Source organism: Bos indicus x Bos taurus, chromosome 11, assembly GCF_003369695.1.
Source record: "Bos indicus x Bos taurus breed Angus x Brahman F1 hybrid chromosome 11, Bos_hybrid_MaternalHap_v2.0, whole genome shotgun sequence".
Classification (NCBI taxonomy): Eukaryota; Metazoa; Chordata; class Mammalia; order Artiodactyla; family Bovidae; genus Bos; species Bos indicus x Bos taurus.
In genome coordinates this window covers 13550177-13572665 of record NC_040086.1, presented here as the reverse complement: position 1 = coordinate 13572665, position 22489 = coordinate 13550177, and the positions used below count along the sequence as shown (strand labels likewise).

The following is a 22489-nucleotide window of genomic DNA, read 5'->3' as shown; positions in this document are numbered from 1 at the left end:
CTATGTGATGGTGGCGGCAGAGCTGGGATAGATGCGGCTGCAAGCCAAGGCGCTCCCAGGACTGTGGGCCCCAGCAGGAGGCGGGAAGAGGCGAGCAAGGCGCCTTCCACTCGAGGCTTCAGAGGGAGCTGCAGGTACCTTGAGCTCAGACATCACCCCCCACTACTATGAGAGAATAAATCTCTGTTGTTTCAAGGCATCCAGTTCCTAGTACTTTGTTAAAGCAGGAAACTAATCAACTTTGCAATATTATAACAAAGTTTAAATTGTCATAATTTTCCCCTGTATCCACCCCCAGGGCTGAAAATTAAGGATCAAGATGGCGGCCTGGCCATCTAGAGAGCCGGCCTCAGCCCCGCCCATTTCCTCTACTATATTTTAAAGATTCTTGAGATGGATTTATATTCTTCTTGTCTCTTTTCCTTGAATCAACTAGCCTCTGAAAACTCTGCCACTGAAAAAAAAAAAAAGAGGGAGAAGCTGACATTTAGAAAAAAATGCCCTAAAGAGCAGCTTGTCAGGAACCTGGATTTGCAGTAATTATAGCTATGCCCTTGGGTGAGTGCCTTGGCTTCTCTCAACTCCATCTGCCTGAACCAGTGACTTGGGGGGGTGGCGGGGAGTGGGGATCAGGGGGTGGGGGTATGAGGCCAGGAGAGTGCACTGGTAGACCTCTATGGCCCTTCCACCTTGATAGGCTGGAATTCCAGCCTCAATGTTTCATGTATGTGACATCTGACACATGTTACTTGGAAACATAAAAGACAGCTGAGTTCATTTATATATAAGAATCTTAATTCCTAGGGTATTTCTTTTAACTGAACTAGAGAAAGGAATGCAATCGTATGGTGGGGTAATGTTTGTCTTGGCATACGGATTCTTTAGAGAAAGGTGTGATAGGAATGGCTAGGTAATGAATGTGTGTCTTCCTTTCTCACCCTTAAAAGAAACTCATACTTGAAAAAAGAATTACTCAAAACATTACAGAATGTGTTGTTATTTTGAAAACAAGTTTATTAAAGATTTCCTTTAAGACAAACAACAGAGCAAAATTGTAATTTAACCTGCTATTTTCCACCCTAAACAACCCAAGATCCTCAGACTGTCTCCACCTGAACTGCCTTCCATCTACCTGACTATGTGCGCTGTTGCTTCCTGAATCCCAGCCGCTTTTCATCATACTTTGAAAGTGTGATAACTAACACTGAGAATGATACTGTCTAAATTGAACAAGGCACAGGAAACCTAGGAAAAGTTTACACCTTGGAGCGTGAAGGTCATTCTCTCAATGTATCCCACAGGTTACAGAAAATTCAGTGATGTCATGAGAAATGAAATAACACAAGGACACAGAAGACACAGTGTCTGCGTAAGGTGCACCATGATACTGTAATTATCAGACAAAAATATTTCAAAATGTTTTAAATGCAAATAGGCCTTGTCAGAAATGGTCTGAGGAAGCCAAAGAGACTATAAATTCTGTAACATGCACACCCTTTGCACATACATTTGCCTGTGCACATTTGCAATAAGATTTGTGCTTTACCAAGGACACAGACACCTTAAAACAAGACCCTCTCTCCTAAGTACCTAAGTATATCAATAGCACTGTTGGCTATCATGTTGACAACAAAGGAGAAAAATGAACTAAAATAATGAATTAGGTTTTTTAAAGTAATAAACGGCAGGTCTATGTAGGGTTACCTAGTTTTACATTTTTCTCATCCAAAAACATGCAATTAATAATCCCATCAACTGTATAGGGTGGTCATAACTAGAATGGTGGTGGTGGTTTAGTTGCTAAGTAGTATCTGACTCTTGGGATCCCATGGACTGTAGCCAGCCAGGCTCCTTTATCCATGGGATTCTCCAGGCAAGAATACTGGAGTGGGTTGCCATTTCCTTCTCCAGGGGATCTTCCTGACCCAGGAATCGAACCCAGGTCTCCTGCATTGTAGGCTATAAATGTATGGCATTGTCTTAGTTCACTTGGGCTGCTTAGACTGGGTGGCTTAGAAACAGCAGAATTTTTTTCCTCGCAGTTCTAAAAACTAGGAAGTTCAAGATCACAGCACCAGCACATTCGGTGTCTGGTGAAAGCCCATTTCCTGGTTCATAGACAGCTGTCTTCTCGCTGTGTCCTCATACAAATGAAGAGGCAAAGGAACTCTCTGAAGTCTCTCTGAGGTCTCTTTTATAACAGCACTAATCTGTATGCACAAGGGCTCTGCCCATTTGACTTAATCACCTCCTAAAGGTGACCCCTGCCCCAACATCACCACATAAGGGATTGGGTTTCAACATGAGGCTTCCTGGGTGTCATCAGTGGTAAAGAATCTGCCTGCCAAAGGAAGAGACACAAGAGATGCAGGTTCAATCCCTGGGTTGGACGATCCCCTGGAGCAGGAAATGCAATCCACTCCTATATTCTTGAGTGGAAATTCCATGGAGAGAGGAGCTTGGTGGGCCACAGATCATGGGGTTGCAGAGTCAGACCCAACTGAGAGCACCTGTACATACATGCGCATATGAACACTGGGGTGACAGAAACATTCCTTCCATAGCAGTTATTAGCAAAGTCCAACATGTAGAATATACTCAGTAAATGCCAGCTACCACTAACATCATGGAGCCAAGTGTAAAGATCTGGGATACGTTTTAGAGGACTGAGCCAATGGCATTTTCTGATGGATTGGATAAGCAAGTGAAGGAAAGATAGAAACCAAGGACAATTCCAAGATTTTTGGCATGAGCAACTGGGAGGATGATATAATGCAGAAAAAAGTGGGTTTGAGGAAAGAACTCAAGAACTCTAACAGGGTTATGTGAGGTTTGGTCTGAGATGCCTCTAGGACATCCACGTGGAAATGTCAAGGAGCCAGTGGGATTACAAGTCTGAAGCCTCACCACTCAATACCGCTCAAAAGACCAGCAGGGTCAGCATCACTCGGGAGCTTGTTGAAAATGCAGAATCTTAGGGCTTCCCTGGTAGCTCAGCTGGTAAAGAATCTGCCTGCAATGCAGGAGACCCTGGTTCGATTCCTGAGTTGGGAAGATCCCCTGGAGAAGGGATAGGCTAGCCACTCCAGTATTCTTGGGCTTCCCTGGTGGCTAAGATGGTAAAGAATCTACCTGCAATGTAGGAGACCTGGGTTTGATCCCTGGGTTGGGGGTATCCCCTGGAAAAGGGAACAGCTACCCATTCCAGGATTCTTGCCTGGAGAATTCCATGGACAGGAGAGCCTGTTACAGTCCACGGGGTTACAGTCCATGGGGTCACAAAGAGTTGGACATGACTAAGTGACTTTCATTTTCACTTTTTTCACTAGGCCCCAGACTAATACAATCAGAATCTGCATTTTAACAAACTCCCCAGGTGATCAGTATGTGCACTAAAGTTTGAGAAGCACTAAGCTACATCAAGGCTGTATACTGTCACCCTGCTTATTTAACTTATATGCAGAGTACGTCAGGAGAAACGCTGGACTGGAAGAAGCACAAGCTGGAATCAAGATTGCCGGGAGAAATATCAATAACCTCAGATATGCAGATGACACCACCCTTATGGCAGAAAGTGAAGAGGAACTAAAAACCTTCTTGATGAAAGTGAAAGAAGAAAGTGAAAAAGTTGGCTTAAACCTCAACATTCAGAAAATGAAGATCATGGCATCCAGTCCCACCACTTCATGGGAAATAGATGGGGAAACAGTGGAAACAGTGTCAGACTTTATTTTTGGGGGCTCCAAAATCACTGCAGATGGTGACTGCAGCCATGAAATTAAAAGACGCTTACTCCTTGGAAGGAAAGTTATGACCAACCTAGATAGCATATTCAAAAGCAGAGACATTACTTTGCCAACAAAGGTCCGTCTAATCAAGGCTATGGTTTTTCCAGTGGTCATGTATGGATGTGAGAGACTGTGAAGAAAGCTGAGCGCCAAAGAATTGATGCTTTTGAACTGTGGTGTTGGAGAAGACTCTTGAGAGTCCCTTGGACTGCAAGGAGATCCAACCAGTCCATTCTGAAGGAGATCAGCCCTGGGTGTTCTTTGGAAGGAATGATGCTAAAGCTGAAAGTCCAGTACTTTGGCCACTTCATGCGAAGAGTTGACTCATTGGAAAAGACTCTGATGCTGGGAGGGATTGGGGGCAGGAGGAGAAGGGGACGACAGAGGATGAGATGGCTGGATGGCATCACTGACTCGATGGCCGTGAGTCTGAGTGAACTCTGGGAGTTGGTGATGGACAGGGAGGCCAGGCGTGCTGCAATTCATGGGGTTGCAAAGAGTCGGACATGACTGAGCGACTGAACTGAACTGAAGCTAGAGCTCTGGAGATAGAGAGGCTTCGGAGTCATTAGCATTTAAATGGAGTCTGAAGCTAAGACCTGGATGAACTCTCCTATGGAGAGTTTATAAGACGGCTAGGTGGCCCATGGTAGAGCTATGGGGGTCTTCACATTTAGAGGTCTGATAGAGGGGTGAGGGGAACCACACAGAGGAAGAAAAGGAACAGTCAGTGAGACTAAAGGAAAACCAGGGGAGAAAGGGTTCCTGAAGGCCAGAAAATAGAATGTTTCAAGAAGTGGTCAACTGTGTTGAATGCTGCTGATGAGTCAGGTAAGATATGAACAGGGTAGAGGTGTTTAGGGGCTTCCCTGGTGGCTCAGACAGTAAAATCTCCTGCCTGCAATGCAGGAGACTCAGGTTTGATCCCTAGGTTGGGAAGATCCCCTGGAGAAGGGAATGGCTACCCATTCCAGTATTCTTGCCTGGAGAGGTATTTAGATACTGCAACATGGAGGTCATCAGTGACCTTGACAAGAGCCATCTCAGTGGTATAGAGAGGACAGGAACCTGAGTGCAGAGAGTGCAGAAGAGGAAGCCAGACAGGGAGCAAAAGCAACTCTTGCGAATTTGCTGAGAACATAGAGCAAAGGGGTAGTAGCTGAGGTGCGTAGGTAGGAGACACTGGAACATGCCTGAATGCCAAGGGGAATGTTGTAATTGAGAGAGGGAGAGAGACAGAGAGGAAAGGTGTTGATTCAGAAAAAGGAAAGACCAATTGCTAGGGAGGTATTTTGAGGTGAGAGGGAAGGGGCGCAGAACATGGAAGCCTCTGATAGAAGCAGGGCCGCTCAGCTTGTTTCTCCACAAAGTCAGAGGCACCCAGCAAGGTGGATGGGGTGGGAAGGGAAGGCGATTTAAAGAAAGGAGGAGCGAATTAGTCATTTTGGAGAGTGAGAAAGTAAGCGACTCAGGACTGCCAGGTAGTCAGGGTGCTTTTTTGAGACGCTTGGCTAAGCATTTAAAAAAACCTCACACTTTCCCATAACATGCTTCATTCCTCCAGAAAACTTCCTGCCCTAATACATGAGCCATCAATTACGAGAAGGTGCATCTTCTCCATCCATCCTCATTATTCCCATGAGCATTTTATTACGTTAAAGGTCACCGTCAGCAGAGCAAGGCTAGACAGGAATCATTGCAGAGCTGCAGCAAGACAGTGATACAAAAGGACAGATGCCTTCTATCCCCTCCGTGAGATTTATGGCTGGGGGTGACACAGGAATCAGTGACATGAACAAACAAGATGTCGCAAGAGAGAAAGTTTTTCCTCCTCATCTCACAATTCACAAGAAGAGCTAGGAGATCCCTCACGAGATGAGGACATTGGTAAACAACACCAGCTAGTATTAATTGCCTTTAATTGAGTTTTGAACAAGCCCCAAGTCAATAATGCCTCCATGGTTACCGCCCTTCCTGCTTGGAAACGAATCTCACTGAACACTGCATGATTCTTTGCAGCACTCCATAATTCAGCTTCATATACCTCCCTTTCTGTGATCCCCAAATCCCAATCTAAAACCTGCCTCTCCCCTGACCACACAGCTCTCACAGCACACACCTCACACACACCGTGTCTGTGCACAGTATAGACAGCCTCCTCGTGCCTGACAGCCGCCTCCATCTATTTCCACGGCTTCAAACACCCCACTGCCTTGGGAGAAAACGCCCTCCTGCTAGACTTCCCATCGCTCCTCCCTTTGGCTACCCTCCACCACTCTCCCGGTCACTCCCCTGGTTCACCGACCACTTCAGCTCCTTCCTCCTGAGTGTCTTCCCCTCCAATGCTATCCTTACTCATTACTGATTCCACTCCAGTCTCCACAGCCATGCAGTGATCCACCCAACACCCCACCTCACGTTTTCTCGACCTCTTATGTCAATTATTTCTCCTTTCACCCCAGCCTCAGTCACCCATTCCCATGGGCACATACTTTAGATCTTGCTGTCACCAGCAAGAACTCCACCTCCAACATCTGGAGTTCACACCTTACTCCCTGACCACTCCCTTCCTGTCCAACTACTCAGATACCCCTCCACCAGGAATTCAGTGTCTCCAAGACTTCCCACTCACTTTCTCTATCTACTCCCAAACTCTGCCCTTCACATTCTTGCTTTAACTCCTCCTTATCTTGCTTTAATGAGCTACTCCAGCTGGGTGACCACACCTTTGCAAAATGCCTCTGCTCCTCTGTCCTCCACTATTCTCACATCACAGAGCCTCCCCTTTGGTCAAACCCTACACCACCTTGCTTCCAGTGTGCATCTGGACAGTTGACTCTTGCACACAACCACGCCGATGGGACTCATTTCAAAATTCCCTCCACACCTTTGAAATGACTTCTTAACTTTGCCAGGCAACCTGCCCTTCCCCTGTATAGACTCTTCAAGGGGATCATTTCCCACCTTTTCATCTCTCCTCAATTCTCCCCCACGTCCACCTCACCCCCACTCTCAGCCCATGGTGTCATCTCATACAGCATAATGAAATGCTTGCAATCAGCCAGCATTTCCTCATTGTCCAACCCAGTCCCACTAACCCCCGTGAGTCAGCTCAATACCTCCTCCCCAGAGAGGCCTTCCCTGGCCACTCTGGCTAAGCAGCCTCCTCTGGTCACTCTCTCTCTGGTTACCTGAATTTATCTTGTGCATAACAATATCAGTGCCTGGCACCGTTCATTTGTTTTGTTAGCAGGTTTAGAATCTTTTTCACCTTCCTAGAGGATGATCTTCTAGTTTGCCCCAGCATTCCCAACACCTGGAACACTAGCTGAGCAGTGAGGGTGTTCAGTAAACCCTTCTCGACTGACTGATATTCATAGTTAAACCACACAAACCTACCTACAACTGTGATAAATTACTCATTGTTGCTAGTTTACCTCAATCATAGTTAAAAAAAAAAAAAAAAAGTGTACCACTGTAAGATGCCCATAACATAAAATTTACTATCTTAACTGACAGTTCTTAAGAGTAAATTTCAGTGATATTAAATACATTTATAATGTTGTGCAGCCATCACCACCATATACTCCATAAATCTTTTCATCTTGTAAAACTGGAACTCTGCAGCCATTGAACAATAACCATCCATTTCCCCTACCCCAGCCCCTGGCCATCACTGTTCTACTTTCTGTCTCTGATTTTGACTGCTCTCAGCGCTTCATATAAATGGAATCATAGAGTATTTGTCTTTCTGCGATTGACATGTCCTCAAGGTTCATCCATGTTGTAGTACATGTCAGAATTTCTTTCTATGACGGGACATTATTCCACTGTATGTATATACCACATTTTCCTTGTCCCTTCATCCATAGACAGACACGTGGGTTGCTTCCATGTTTTAGTTCATGTGACTAATGTTGCTAGAAACATGAGTGTATCAGAATCTTTTCAGGTCCTTATGTCAATAAAATTTAAATATCCATTTCCTTGAATACCTTTTATTTAACTCTCCCCCCTTCCCCCAGTTAACAGTAGGGCTGCCATCTGGGCTAAAAGTCTCTATTTTAAAGAGGTATTTATTTAGTGACTAAAAGTATAAAGGCAAGAACTTGAAGTAAGCAAATTTTTTAAATGGAATCAATATGATGGCTTATTATAACCGTCTTCCTCCCTTCCTCTCTCCCTCTCTAGGGAGCAGCCCCTCATAGTACAGACCACATCATCCTCCAGATAAGAGTTCCAGAAGCAGCCTGTGGTGGAAGGATCAGGTACCCCAGCTGAATCACTCCCTGGCATCACCTTTCTCTTGGCAACTCTCCCCCCATGCCCCATTCACTTCCCCTGTTAAGCTTCTGCTTCCCCTTTGAGACTAAGGAAACACCCTTTCCCTGCTTACCTTTGAATGGCAGAGCACTGCTGATATTTAAAAGACAAGAAGAAACAAAACAGAGCTACTGTGGCATCTAAGCAAATGAAAAGATGTTTAGCAGCATTGATCATCAGGGAAATGCAAATCAAACACACAATGAGATATTACACCTATCATGATAGATAACATTTTTTTTTAAAAAACTAACAATACCAGGTGCAGAGCAACTAGAACTCTCATACATTGCTGGTGGGGATACAAAACGGTACTGTCGTTTTGTAAACCACTTGACAATTTTTTTTATAAAGTTAAGCATACACTTTCAGTTCAGTTCAGTTCAGTCGCTCAGTCATGTCCGACTCTTTGCGACCCCATGAATTGCAGAACGCCAGGCCTCCCTGTCCAACATCAACTCCCAGAGTTCACTCAAACTCATGCCTATCGAGTCAGTGATGCCATCCAGCCATCTCAACCTCTGTTGTCCCCTTCTCCTCCTGCCCCCAATCCCTCCGAGCATCAGGGTCTTTTCCAATGAGTCAACTCTTCGCATGAGGTGGCCAAAGTATTGGAGTTTCAGCTTTAGCATCAGTCCTTCCAATGAACACCCAGGACTGATCTCCTTTAGAATGGACTGGTATACTGCAATCCCACTCCTAGGTATTTAACCAAGAGAGTTGAAATTTTATGTTTATACGAAGACCAATAGGCCAATATATACAGTGGCTTTATTCACAAACATCAAAAACTGGAAATATCCAAATGTCCTTTAATGGGTGAAGGGTTAAACAAATTGTGGTACAGCCATCCAAACAAATATTACTCAGCAATCAAAAGAATGGACTACGAACATTTGTAATAACATGGATGAACCTCAAAAATATTACACAAAGTGAAAGAAGTCAGACACAAAAGGCTACACTGTATGATCTCATTTATATGACATTCTGGAAAAGGCAAAACCAAAAACAGATGATGGCTGTCAGGGGTTATAGGTGAGAGGAGAAGATTCACTTCAAAGGGCATGAGGGAATGTTTTTATATTTTGACTGTGGTGGTAGCTACATGACTGTATGCATTTATCAAAATTCATAGAAGTATACATCTAAGGAAGTGAATTTTACTATACATATATTATATTATATATAACATATATAATATCTTAGAAAGCTTGCCTTTTTTTTAAAAAAGCACAAGTAAAGTAAAATGTGACCATCTGTATATTACTGGGAGACACAATAGGAAATAATAACAGCAACAGAGCAAGCCATTTTTAAAGAACTGGTTTCCAATCCTACAGTACAGCCTTCCAGCCTTGAAAGAACCTGAGTATGATGCAGTGCTTTGCCTGGCATTTCTAGGTTCCTTTCAAGGTGCCACCTAGGAGCCAGGCAAGCATCCATTTCAGCCCCTCTTTGAAAAGGGCACAAAAGACCTCCTGATCCATAGCCACCTGGGCCCTCTGATTGGCAGAATCAAAATGACAGACATCCTGGAAGGCAGAGCCCACCCTGCTGCCTCGCGCCCGTGCCTGCCCTACACCACCTCCCAAGTACAGCAGTAGACAGGTGACTAAACTCTGTGCCGTGTACCATGGGGATTACAGAGCAGGAAGGGAGACCTTCTCAAAACTGGAGTAATTCTGAATGATTATTTTAACAGGTAATGGAGAACCTCAAATAGGAGAGACACCAAGCCAGGTACAGATCGGATTGTGGACTTGCTCTGCAAATCAAAGCCCCACTTTCCTGGCCCAGCTCCTCATTTCCCAGTGGACTTGACCTTTCTTGTGGCTGCAGTCACCCATCCATAAAATCTCTATGAGCCCAATTCACAGTAATAAAAGCAAGGCTCCCTTGCATAACTAAAGCTATAGATCTGCTTTATAACATTGTCAGCTTGATTAAGGATTGCCTTCTGCATGTCCCAGTTGCAGAATTTATGGATTTGTGTCCTACTATTATAAGTCAACTAATAGATTTGTCATTTAACAGTGTTCTCTAGCCATTTTCATTTTGTGTTTGAAGTTGACTAATGTTTAACATCGTGATTAAGATGAAAGTTTCCAATTTTAATAAAAGAGCAAACAGTACAAAACAGTAGATGTTCTTTAATTATGGAAAATGTTGAAAATATACAAAGTTAGAGAGCACACCATAATGAACCCTAAGTACCTATCACCTAGCTTCAGAGTAGATTGTGGTTTGCCCAGGAGAGACCTCGATATGCCTCTTGTTCCCTTGTAATTATTGATAGCACCTCCTTTAGCTCTAAAAAGTGCCAGTTTAGGTGATCATTTACACTCAACCCCAACAGCGGTCAACTCATGCACTACTTTAGTTCACCTCCAACCCCACCATCCACCACGAAAAAAAGATTCTGTTGAGACAAACCCTAGACATAGTATTACTTCCCCCACAAACATGATAGGCTTTGAAAATGAGATTTTAATTCTTTGACAGCCTTAACTTAATATAGCTTCACTCCAGAATTAAATATAACAAATAGTGGCTTCAAAGCTGGTGACAGTTTTACAGCCTGTAACTTTAACAGAGTTAAGATAGATGTTAAGACAGTTAAGTAAGATTCCCAAAACTGTTTTCAGTCTTGATGTTCATTGCTAAGGCTGAAAAATGAAGCAACAATTTCCAAATTAAATGAACACAGAGAGACAACTGGAATTTCTTATGCCTTATAACTCCAGATTTACTTTCTGAACAAAGAACTGTTGGCAAGTCCTTCCTTCTCAACCAGGTAAAAAAAAGGCCAACAGCCCTTCCCCTGTTAGACTATAACCCATTACTTTCACTGAAAGAAAGTTCACTTACTTTCTCTGTGACTTCTTTACTTTCTGGGTCTATATCAAATGTACTGTCAACTCTGACAAATGGTCTTCCGTAGCACTTGGGCAACAACTGTGATACAGGTTCCTAGAAGAACTTTTCATCTTCTCTTCATTTTTATCCCAATCTCTTTTAGACTATTAGCCAAGCTCTTCTTTCTAATTTGCCATTTCCACTTTTCTGGAGTGGCTAAAGAGAAACAAACTGCACTCATAAGAATTGTGTATAAACTAAATGCTAATCATCTTTGAATAGAAGAATGCATCAATGTTTCTGGACTGTTCTAGATAGCAGAAAATATTGGAATTGAGTTGATAAGTACGGTACAGATTTGGAAACATTTTTATAACGAGGAAAAGCAAATCTCACCAGGGTTTGAATTTAAATCACGGCCATGCCAATAGTTTACTATGCATGACTTGATTGAAAATTAATGTCCTTGGCTTCTAATTCAAGATGGCAAGCCTAATCCCACCATGTTTCTCTCTCTTCTTGGACTCCTTAAATTGATCATAACAGAATAAAAATACATAAAACCTACAATGACAAAGTAAAAGTATATGATTAACAGAGAAGAGATTTCAACAGGTTTCTGGAGGACAAAAAGCAGATGGAGAACTGGTGACTAATGGTTGAAAGCAGAAGAAGCCTAGATTTCAGGCACAGGATATTGGAGCCAAGGAGGCAGATGATCTGTCTGGCAGAGCCCTAAAAGTGTTCTGGATTCTGAGATGGCAGGTGTTATGGACGGGGGGAATTAAAAAAGAGACTAGACACAAGGGCACAAATGCAGTCTCTACATGGAGGAGCAGACCCTGCCCATCCCCTCTCCCACCCCCAACACACAGTGGTTCACAGCCAGGCACCCAGCTATAGTTACCTCTGTATGTCAGAACAGTATACACATACTTTCGCTTCTGAATTTATCAACTTGACCTCTGGGTTAGTCTTCTTAGGAAACTGTCTGCACTGCAGGAGGAGAACTAGAGCAGCTCTGATGGTACCGGTGCTCTCAGGATAACAGAATCCATTTGAACTTCCCCCTGGAAGCATTTTCCACTTAGTGGTCCAAGGGTTGAGATATTGGAGCCAGTGAGAAAGAGATGAAATCCTAGCATGTTATTTATCACGCAGTGAGCAATATCAACCCAGTTAGATAATGAACACTTGAACAGTTTTCATCTTTTAGAATTACCTTATAGACAAATCATAGAGACCAGCTATGATGATGGAACAGTCAGTTCAGTGGCTCAGTCTTTGCGACCCCATGGACTGCAGCACACCAGGCCTCCCCGTCCACCACCATCTTCCAGAGTTTGCTCAAACTCATGTCCATGGAGTCGGTGATGCTATCCAATCATCTCATCCTCTGTCATCCCCTTCTCTCGCCTTCAATCTTTCCCAGCATCAGAGTCTTTTCAAATGAGATAGTTCTTTGCATCAGGTGGCCAAAGTATTGGCACTTCAGCTTCAGCATCAGTCCTTCCAATGAATATTCAGGGTTGATTTCCTATAGGATTGACTGGTTTGATCTCCTGGCAGTCCAAGGGACTCTCAAGAGTCTTCTCCAACACCACAGTTCAAAAGCACCACTTCTTCAGCGCTCAGTTTCTTTCAAACTCTCACATCCATACATGACTACTAGAAAAATCATAGCTTTGACTAGACAGACCTTTGTTGGCAAAGTAATGTCTCTGCTTTTTAATATGTTGTCTAGGTTGGTCAGGGCTTCCCTGATAGCTCAGTTGGTAAAGAATCTGCCTGCAGTGCAGGAGACCCCTGTTTGATTCCTGGGTCAGGAAGATCCACTGGAGAAGGGATAGGCTAACCACTCCAGTATTTGGGGGCTTCCCTTGTGGCTTAGTTGGTAAAGAATCCACATGCATGTGGGAGACCTGGGTTCAATTCCTGGGTTGGGAAGATCCCCTGGAGAAGGGAAAGGCTACCCACTCCGATATTCTGGCCTGGAGAATTCCATGGACTGCATAGTCCACAGGGTCACAAAAGAGCTGGACACGACTGAGGGACTTGCACTTTCACTAGGTTGGTCATAGCTTTCCTTCCAAGGAGCAAGCATCTTTAATTTCATGGCTGCAGTCACCATCTGCAGTGATTTTGGAGCCCAGAAAATAAAGTCTGTCACTGTTTCCATTGTTTCCCCATCTATTTGCCATGAAGTGATGGGACTGGAATGAATAATTTCTTGATTTTGATAATGCAAGCAAATGCATGACTAGAGGGAAGGAAGAAGTGGGCAAAGAGAGAGAGTAGTGATATCCTTATCTTAGAGTAGAGAGTCAAGTGACCCAACTACCAGTCCACGGAATGAGAAACCTGGTTTTAATAAATGCATTGTCTGGTGTGACAGGTATGATGAGAAGAAAGCTAGAGAGGAGATGTAGGTGTGGCCTAAACTACATCCTTGACTTTCATGGCAGGAATTCACTACATGATGATCAAAGCTGATAAATTCAGAAACAGCAGTATATGCATATTATTTTGAGATACAGAAGTAACTATAACAGAACAGAAAGCACAGCTAAAATTGGTTTGCCTGTGGATAAAGGATTTGGGGAAGGGCAGGGATTGTTGCTCTCTGTTAGAAGCCCTTCAGTTCTATTTGATTTCTTAACTGTACATATGCATTGCCTTAGAAACAATAAAAATTGGGGGACAGGTGACAAAGGGAAAATAATGGTATGTTTTACGAAATACAAGAAAGGAAGTTTCACACAATATAATATGCAGTCAGAACAAGCATGGAATGGGTTAAGCTGGATGCTGCATAACTATGGTAACAGATGTAGCTAATTTAGGGTACAAATGATCTAAGAGAAGGGTAGTGTGGAGAGGGAAGGAGAATAAATTCTAAATAAAGGAATGCTGAGATAACCAACATAGATGTTCCGCCACCTGGCACAAGTAAAGAGGGAAGGGACTGAAGCTGCCCCTATTTTTCTGATGTCTTTCACCATAGATGTTTAAAAGTAAAGCCAACAGATTTGTATATGGGTGCCATGCAGGTAAAGAAAGCAAACACAATGGTATTATACTCGATAAAATAATATAGAAGAAAACCATGTCTGTTAAATAAAATTCTGTCTTCATAAAGTCCCCATGCATTTCAAAGTTTAATAACTTCATCTGTTCTTTGAGAAAAACAATTTATAAATGACATTTAAATGCACAAGGATTGGCTTTCCCTTCAATAAAATGATTCACAATTGAGCATATCCAGTTAACTACACCTTTCAAGATTCCAAAGAAAAATAAAAATAGGAACAAATTTGCATCACTTTTGGTTACCAGGAAGACTGCCATCCACGCAACAGAATCTGTGAGGAACTGACATCTTTGTAACTTGATTCTTCCCAACCAGGAACATGGCGTTTGATTTCTGGAGTAAATATTAGTAGTTCATATTCTGTTTGAAAACTGTCTATTTCATCAAGATTTTCACATATGTTAGGATACAATAATGCATAGTGTTTTTATGATTTCAAATCTCTTTTTCCTTCCATATATCCTTTCTAGTATTGTTAATTATTTTCTTTTAATTAGGCTTGCTAGAAGTTGTCTATTTGGTTGGCTTTTTAAAAGAGCCAACTTGCCAGATAAAAAGTAGGAGGAGGGCACGTAAGGTGGAAGGAAGAGCCTGTGGGGGGTGGATGGAGAAGGGGAATGTCCAGAAAGGTGGTCCAGCCTGCATCTCCAAAGAAGGAGAAGTAAAGCTGTCCAGGTAGGTAAGGAGTTTGGGGTTCATCCTAAAGGATTGACAAGATTGGATTTTTGCTTTGGAAAGATGGAAGGAGGGAGGTCAGGCTGTATGTGGGGAAGAGAAGCAGGAAGCTCTGGAGAAAACCGGATTTCTAGCCGACAGTATGGCTGACTGAAACAGAAGCCCAGGCAAATTAGACCAGCAGGATGGAGGGCAGCCATATCAACGCAGGGACCAAAGTCTAGCTGGGCTTCATGGAAGTTACAGAACTGGAATCGCTGTGGCCACCTCAAGACAGCCAAGTGGCTCCTTCTATAAACTGGTGAGGGGTGTAGGGGATGACCTGTGGTCTCTCCTCACCCTGACACCGTCCCCTCTTTGGCCTCATATGGCTACCAGCCCTAAGGTTCCAGGTCCTCACCGGTCCATACCTGGTCCAATCAGCTCTCTGTGTGGGAGGATGCAGCGCAGGGGGTCAGATGGTCCTTAGTGCTTCTAGTCACTGAAACCCAAGGAATTTGTACTTGGCTTGATAAGTTTTTTCCAGACACTTCCAGGCTGGGCCCAGGGAAAACTATTCCAAATATGATATAGTGCTCAGTCACTCAGTCATGTCTGACTCTCTGCAGCCCCATGGACTGTAACTTTCCAGGTTCCTCTGTCCATGGGATTCCCTAGGCAAAAATACTGGAGTGGGTTGCCATTTCCTTCCCCAGGGGATCAGCACTGAAATTTTTTTTCCGGCAACCACATCCTAAATTCTCTGGCCTCCAGGTCCTGCCTGGGTTGTTTGAGAGTTGAGGCCCTGGGGCAATCAACTAAGTTAGGGTATTTACTGCTGGACCAAGTGGCATTTATCTATGTATTTATGTATCTTAATTTTTAGCTGCAAGTGTGCGGTTGATGCAAACCAACCTGGTTTGAAGCTTTACTGGGGGCTCCCTTGGCACATGTCAAGACTGGATGCCCTGACACTCAAGGTAGAAAGTGCTGACAGCATTCCTAGAGCCTTCTGATTTATACCCCAATCTCACCCTAGCAACACCATAACCCCTCCAGGCCCGGTGCATTGAGCCTGGGGACTATTCTAGGAGGTAACTGGGAGAACATGACTGCCTCTTCCCAGGAGGATGCCTTATTGAATCATGGGATGGATACTGCTGGCTGGCACCATCTGCACCATCTCTTCTGGAGAGTCCTTAAAGAATCTGGGCCTCTGGTCTGTTCTCTCCCTGTTCTCTAAAACTAAAATAGATCTGTCTTCCTTTGCCTGGCACTATCCCAGTGTTTGCACTGAAAGTGCTCCATCCCAGGAGTCCTAGGCAATCAGGATTCTAAGTAACACACCATCAAATATAATTCTGTGTGTGTGTGTGTATAAATGCATATGTCTTTGATATGTGCATATCAACAGGAAAGCTATCAAAAATATGATTATAGTGGGAGACTAACATATTTCTTATAATCTTTGACAGATCATAGGTATGAAGAAAATTTTAGAATAGATTTGAATATAACCAGTAAACTTGTTTTAATCCAAACAAACATTGTACTCCACAGAGAATAGACTTTCTTTTCACCTCACTCAATAATATTGACAAACCTTTCATTTGTAGTTTATTCTAGAAAATAGACCAAGATGAATTTTTGCTGGAAGCTTACCATTCCATAGATGCTCTTTGAGTTCAGAGGATTTTGATGCTGTTGTTAAAGACAGAGGCAAGCTTTGGTGTTACTGCCTTAAAATTCTTTCAAGCTAAAACTATGTCAGTCAAGGTATATGGGGTCAAATTTGGGGCCACAATCTCTCTTCTAGAAACTCAAAATTCTATTCGAAGAATCTTGAGTCTGTCCTTGAACCCAATTCAAAATGCTTGAATTTTATAGAAATCCTTTTTGAAAAAAAATCTTATGAACCAAAGGTTGACCTAAATCACTTTATTAAAATATAACTTAAATATGTACATTCAAAAAGACCAGTTCTAAATACTTGAACTTTATAACTTTTATATAAGCAGAATGCAAAAATGAATGTGGAAATAAACACAACTATCCAACTTTAAAATGTCAAATTAATAAAAGTTATTTACTGAAACAGATAATATTGTTTTGATGAAACTAAAATACCATTTGGGTTTAACAATAGAAAGGTGCAGCTTCAGGTCTAGTTACTACATGTTCATGCTCAGTTGCTTCAGTCGTGTCTGGCTCTTTGTGACCCTATGGACTGTAGTCCACCAAGCTCCTCTGTCCATGGGATTCTCCAGGCAAGACTACTAGAGTAGGTTGCCGTGCCCTCCTCCAGGGGATCTTCCCAACCCAGGGCTCAAACCCACGTCTCTTATGTCTCCAGCATTGGCAGGCGGGTTCTTTACCATTAATCTTAACCACTGGAACACCAGGGAAGTCCTACTACATGTTGCTGCTGCTGCTAAGTCGCTTCAGTTGTGTCCGACTCTGTGCGACCCCATAGACGGCAGCCCACCAGGCTCCCCCGTCCCTGGGATTCTCCAGGCAAGAACACTGGAGTGGGTTGCCATTTCCTTCTCCAATGCATGCAAGTGAAAAGTAAAAGTGAAGTCGCTCAGTCATGTCATTACCACTACCTAAATATTTACTTCAATGTACTAATGCAGACAATACATAAACGATGCAAAACAATATTAATAACCTCAAAAATGTGTTTCCTACTTGAAGATAATCAGGTATCATAATTTAAAATTCTGGTATCAAAAAAGAATGGATAAGACTTCAGGGGCCCAGTGGTTAGGAAACCACCTGCCAATGTAGAGGACACGGGTTGCCTGTACATGTCTTGGGGCAACTGAGCCCACAACCACTGAACCCACACTCTAGAGCCCCTGAGCTGCAATAAGAGAAGCCAACCACCGTGAGAAGCCGGCGCACCACAGCACACCCCGCTCACCGCAACGACAGAAAGCCCAGATGCAGCAATGAAGACCCAGTGCAGCCCTTTATAGCAAATAATAAATATTTTTTAAAGGATGGATTTATGTTTATGTATAACTGAATCACTTTGCTGTATACCTGAAATTAACACGACATTGTAAATCAACTATATTCTAATATAAAACAAAAATTAAATTTAAAAAATTCTGACACCAAACCATCCTGGCACACTTACATAAATGAAGTGCCACTTCATTAATAAAACAGTATGAATGCTAACATTCAGTGAACATAGTTTTTCACATGTAATACCTCCAATCCTCACAATCTTACTGTGAAATCAATGCTGCATATTTATCCACATAGTATCATAGGCACAGAGAGGTTGAGTAACTTGTCCAAAGTCTCACAGCTAAGAAGTGGAAAAATGGATTTGAAGTCAGGCTGTCTGGCTCCTCTTAACCATTACACCAAATTGCTGGTCTCATTGCTTTGGACATAAGGTACTTATTGAGAAATAACTAAATCTGCATTAAATCAAGATCTAATCCAATTATTCTAAAACCAGCAACAGTAACTTTTTCCTTGCATTTTTACTGCAACACCTGCTGCTAATAAATTGCTGCAACTCAGTCCATGCCAAGGTGGAACTGGCAGGAGAGCTTCATTCCTGGCCAGAATAGCAGTGGTCGCCGGGAGCTGTTCTTTTGAATCTAGCAAACCTGTGCCCTGAGTGGACTCACACACACATGCACACACACCCATCTTAGTTTAAACTCCCCTCCCCCTCACCCGTGCTGTGGCCCAGCCCCCAGGCCTGCCCCTGGCCCACCTGGGAAGACACAGAGGCAAACAAAGGCCCCAGCATTGTTCTGGGGGTTGCCATGAAGATCATATAGAACACAGTTTTAATATTCATTATGTAAGATCATCACTGAAATAAAGCCACTACAGTTTAGAGAATACACAAGTCCCTCAAAATACAATATTCTCAGAACCTCAGGGGTTCAAGAGATCTGTGGGGGTGATATCAGGATCCCTCACACTAAGGGACACTCTAAAAATGGCAAAGTAAAACCTATCTGACAAGGACATTATTTCAAACACTGCTTCATACCTGAAAAATGTTCCTTCTTGCTCTTAAAATCAAAAATGGTTATGCATCTCTGCAGAAGTTTTTATTCTGTGTTTTTATGTCTGGACGTGTGATGTTTTGCATTTCATGCTTTTCCTGCACAGCTCTTCTCACATCTTGTAACCAGATATTTGTTTGAGAGATGTCTTCATGAAACTCCATCTCTTGCATTTGGCTGTAAGTGTTGTCAGGGCAGAGACCACATCTGCCTGCTTCATTCCTTTCTTTCCAGCGTCTCACAGAGCCTGTGCATAGTAGGTCCTCAGTGAATATTTGTTGAGTGAATGACTCCATGAATAAACAAAGCCCATGAACCATGGGCTTGTCAACTTCCCTTTTAGTATGAGTTGCTAGAAAGTTCAGAGTTGGATTTGTTTGCTCCTCACATGTTTGCCTGGTGGCTCAGACGGTAAAGAATCTGCCTGCAATGCAGGAGGCCCAGGTTCAATCCCTGGGTCAGGAAGATCCCCTGGAGAACGGAATAGCTACCTACTCCAGTATTCTTGCCTGGAGAATTCCACGGACAGAGGAGGCTGGCGGGCTACAGTCCATGAGATCACAATGAGTCAGAAACAACTGAGCAACTGACACTTTTCTCTTTTTACTCTCAAATGTTTGTATTTTCACATTAGCCTCATTCTTAACACAATTTTATGTCTCTACCTTTAGTTTCCTTTTTCTTTCCCATCTACTTCTAAGTCTGTCTTGCTGTATTTTATGAATCTCTGTAAACTGTCTTAAATTCCGTGTAGAACAAGGTAGGTGATAAATATATTTATCGGAGTTTTTTCATAAGTATTCAAAATCTTAACCCTAAACCCTCTGCCAACAAACACATTAGATCATCTGCAAACTCTTAAGAAAAGCTGAGTTTTACTAATTCCAGCACCATGTTGATATTTAAAGTAAATTCAACTCAAGCTTAGAAAACACATACAATATGTCATTTCGGGCAGTCTTGTATATTTTGTATGTGACAAGCACATTTCTAATCAGGTGAGATAACTGGGTGGACAAGAAAGAACATCAGGCTCGCTACAGAAATGGTATGGATTGCGGATCAAAGGGTGATTTATCTCTAGTGGTTCTCCAAAATGTATTGACATCATACTAATAATGAAAAGCTTTCTTTTGCTGTACGCTTTTAGGATGGGGAGATGGGGAGTGAAAGTAAATTGGGGTGTCTGGGCAAGATGTTGGTCCACAGGCAGAATGAAGGTAGAACATTATAAAGGAGAAATATTAAATGGCTTAACCCCTTTTTAAAATCTCCAACATATATTCTTCCTATGTCGGTAGGAGGGGTGACTGGCAAATCTGGAAACTTCACAGCTATTTTCCGTGGTCCTACTCATTTATAATTTAAAGGGCTTTCACTTCAAGTGTTAGCAACTATTTTCCCCTTAAAATGAAACATCATTTTCAAATGCCATTTATGAAGATGTCCCTCATTGCACAAGTTCAACGTCTCCTGTACCTCCACTAGATCCACACCCTAGATATGAAAGGAGGGTGTCCACCTTTCCCATCATTTGTTCCTGCCAGGACGCTGGAAATCCCTCATTCCAGGTTAATCAGAAAGCACAAAACGTCCCTTTAGGAAACTGATTTGATTTCTAGTATTTATAAGGCTCATTTGAGTCCGTTGAATCTTAGCCAACAAACTGCAAGAGGAGGGAAGAGTGGGCGTGAAGAAACAGATGGGTAATAATCATGTGTCAAAGATAAATGACAATTTTCAGAAGAATTTGATAGGGTGTGGGCTTGGGGCTTTTTTTTCCCCTCCTTCTTTTCCTGTCTCTCTCTCTCAGTCCTCTCGGTCTCTCTCTCCCCATCCTACCCTCTTTTTGTTCCTTTTTTTTTTTTTTTTGTCTGGGGGTGGAGATAAGAGAAGAAAAGAAAGGGGGAGAAAAGGCAAGACAATAGGCTAGACCCGAGCGCCTGATCAGCATCCTAAAGCAATCTGCCCCTCCCTTCCTCCCAACACCAGGTAGGCTGGCTGTGGTCGCGACTTCAAAACAAGCAGCCGCTGGCCCCCGCCTCCAGGTGGAGCGTGGCCTCCTACTGGGTGCAGGAAGGGACAGGAGGTGGGGGAGGAGATGGGAAGGAAGACAAACTGTGATAGATGGTCTGGCTGGCCCGATCTTCTCGGGGACAGTGGCCTTTTTTCCCTCCAAAGTGGTGCGGTCGCGTAAAAATTCAAACCCATTGGGGTCGGCTCACGTTCTAGCGCTCCTGCTCCCAACGCCGGCAGCTGCCGACGCCGCACCTGCCGACCCCTCAGCTACCGCGGCGCCAAGGCGATGGCGAGGCCTTGGGGAGCGCGCCCAACCCGGCCGAAGGCGCTGGGCGGTTCCGCGGAGGGCGGTGGCCCAGAGCAGCGTGAAGGGAGGCGCGGCCCCATAAAGCGAGGCTTGCAGCCCGCCAGCCCGGCGGGACTGAGAAGAAAGCCCCACCTGGCAGGCGCTGCGCTCGGGGCGCGTGGGTCCGCTGGTCCCCAAGCAGAGGCCAGCGGTGGGCACCCCGCTTCCCAAAGAACGTCCGATGTTACATCAGCAACAGAAACCTTTAGGCATAGCACAGCCGCGGGGAAGAGCTGCCTCGCAGACACACTCATTGACAGACGCTCACCCATCTGATAGACCAACCTGCTCCCGCTCGGTGGAAGGATGCTGTAAGGGTCGTAAATTCGATTAAAATAAGCAAAACCAAGCCCAGCCCGCGGCGTCCACTCCCAAGACGGGCTTACCTCCTGCAAGGCATCTTCTCCATCTCTGGTCCTCGGCTGCGGGTGGTTGGGGTCTTGTTTTGTTGGCTGGCTTTCTTTGGGAGAGCTGCTTGATAAATGCACCCAGCTAATCTGCAGAGCAGTGTTTTCTACCCATCCTGCAGCCGCGCACTGGCCAGAGCTGCCTGGAATTCCACCAGCAGCGCAGCTTCTCCGCGTCAGTGGTAATCACAGACAACAGAGGCTGCCACTCCTTGACAAAAGGCTTTCGTTCGCGCTCGTCCCTTACAGCTCTGCTGTCAGAATCAAATCCATTTCCCGCACGAGGCTGAGAGGAAATGAGAGCTCTCCCGGCCGAGTGCGCTGACAAAAGGAAGCTCGGCGGTGCCCACAGCGCCCCCTCTAGCGGGCCGCTGCCCGGCCGCCCGAGGGCCGCGGTGCTGCAGTGCCCCCGCCCGCTCGCCCGCGCTGCCGCAGTCCCGCCGCCCAGGCCCCCTGCCCACGGCCACTCCTGCACCACGAGCTGCCCGGAACAGCCAAGCCAACGTGAAGATGCTGTTCCTAGGAAGGAAATCTGAAACAAGAGCTCCGATAGAGGTTGCATTCCCTTGGGATTAAAAAGAAAACAGTCTTGTAATATTTTTTTTGTCTAAGAAGGACGTTTTGCTTTAGAAGATTAATTATATTCGTGATTTTAATAGCAAGCGATTGATTGTTTGAATTCAAAGCCATAATTATCCTATTGTAATGCTGACTCCATTTCCCACAAGGGCAAAGTGTTTGTTCTTGCCAGACCCTCTCGGATTACAGGCGCACCTCTCTCCAATTCTCACTACTTCTTCCTCTCACTCCCCTCCCTAGTCTCCCACCCTAGGGGGAACAGGTGTTTGGTGATTGGGCAACGGGATGGAGAACAAGAATACCTGGTTACAGTCTCAGACGTGCCATTGACTGACTAGCTGTGTGACCTTGGTGAAGGCACTCAGTCTTTCTGGGCCTTT

General features: G+C 44.1%; 1 protein-coding gene across 1 annotated transcript in view; it reads right to left on the bottom strand.

The window, feature by feature from the left end:
- Window positions 1-21866, bottom strand: part of ADD2 (adducin 2) — a 125712-nt gene extending 103846 nt beyond the window's left edge. Inside the window, exon 1 of the mRNA XM_027554947.1 lies at window positions 21510-21866. The gene's annotated coding sequence lies outside the window, so the exon portion shown is untranslated. The remainder of the gene's footprint in view (window positions 1-21509) is intronic.
- Window positions 21867-22489: the final 623 nt, after the last annotated feature.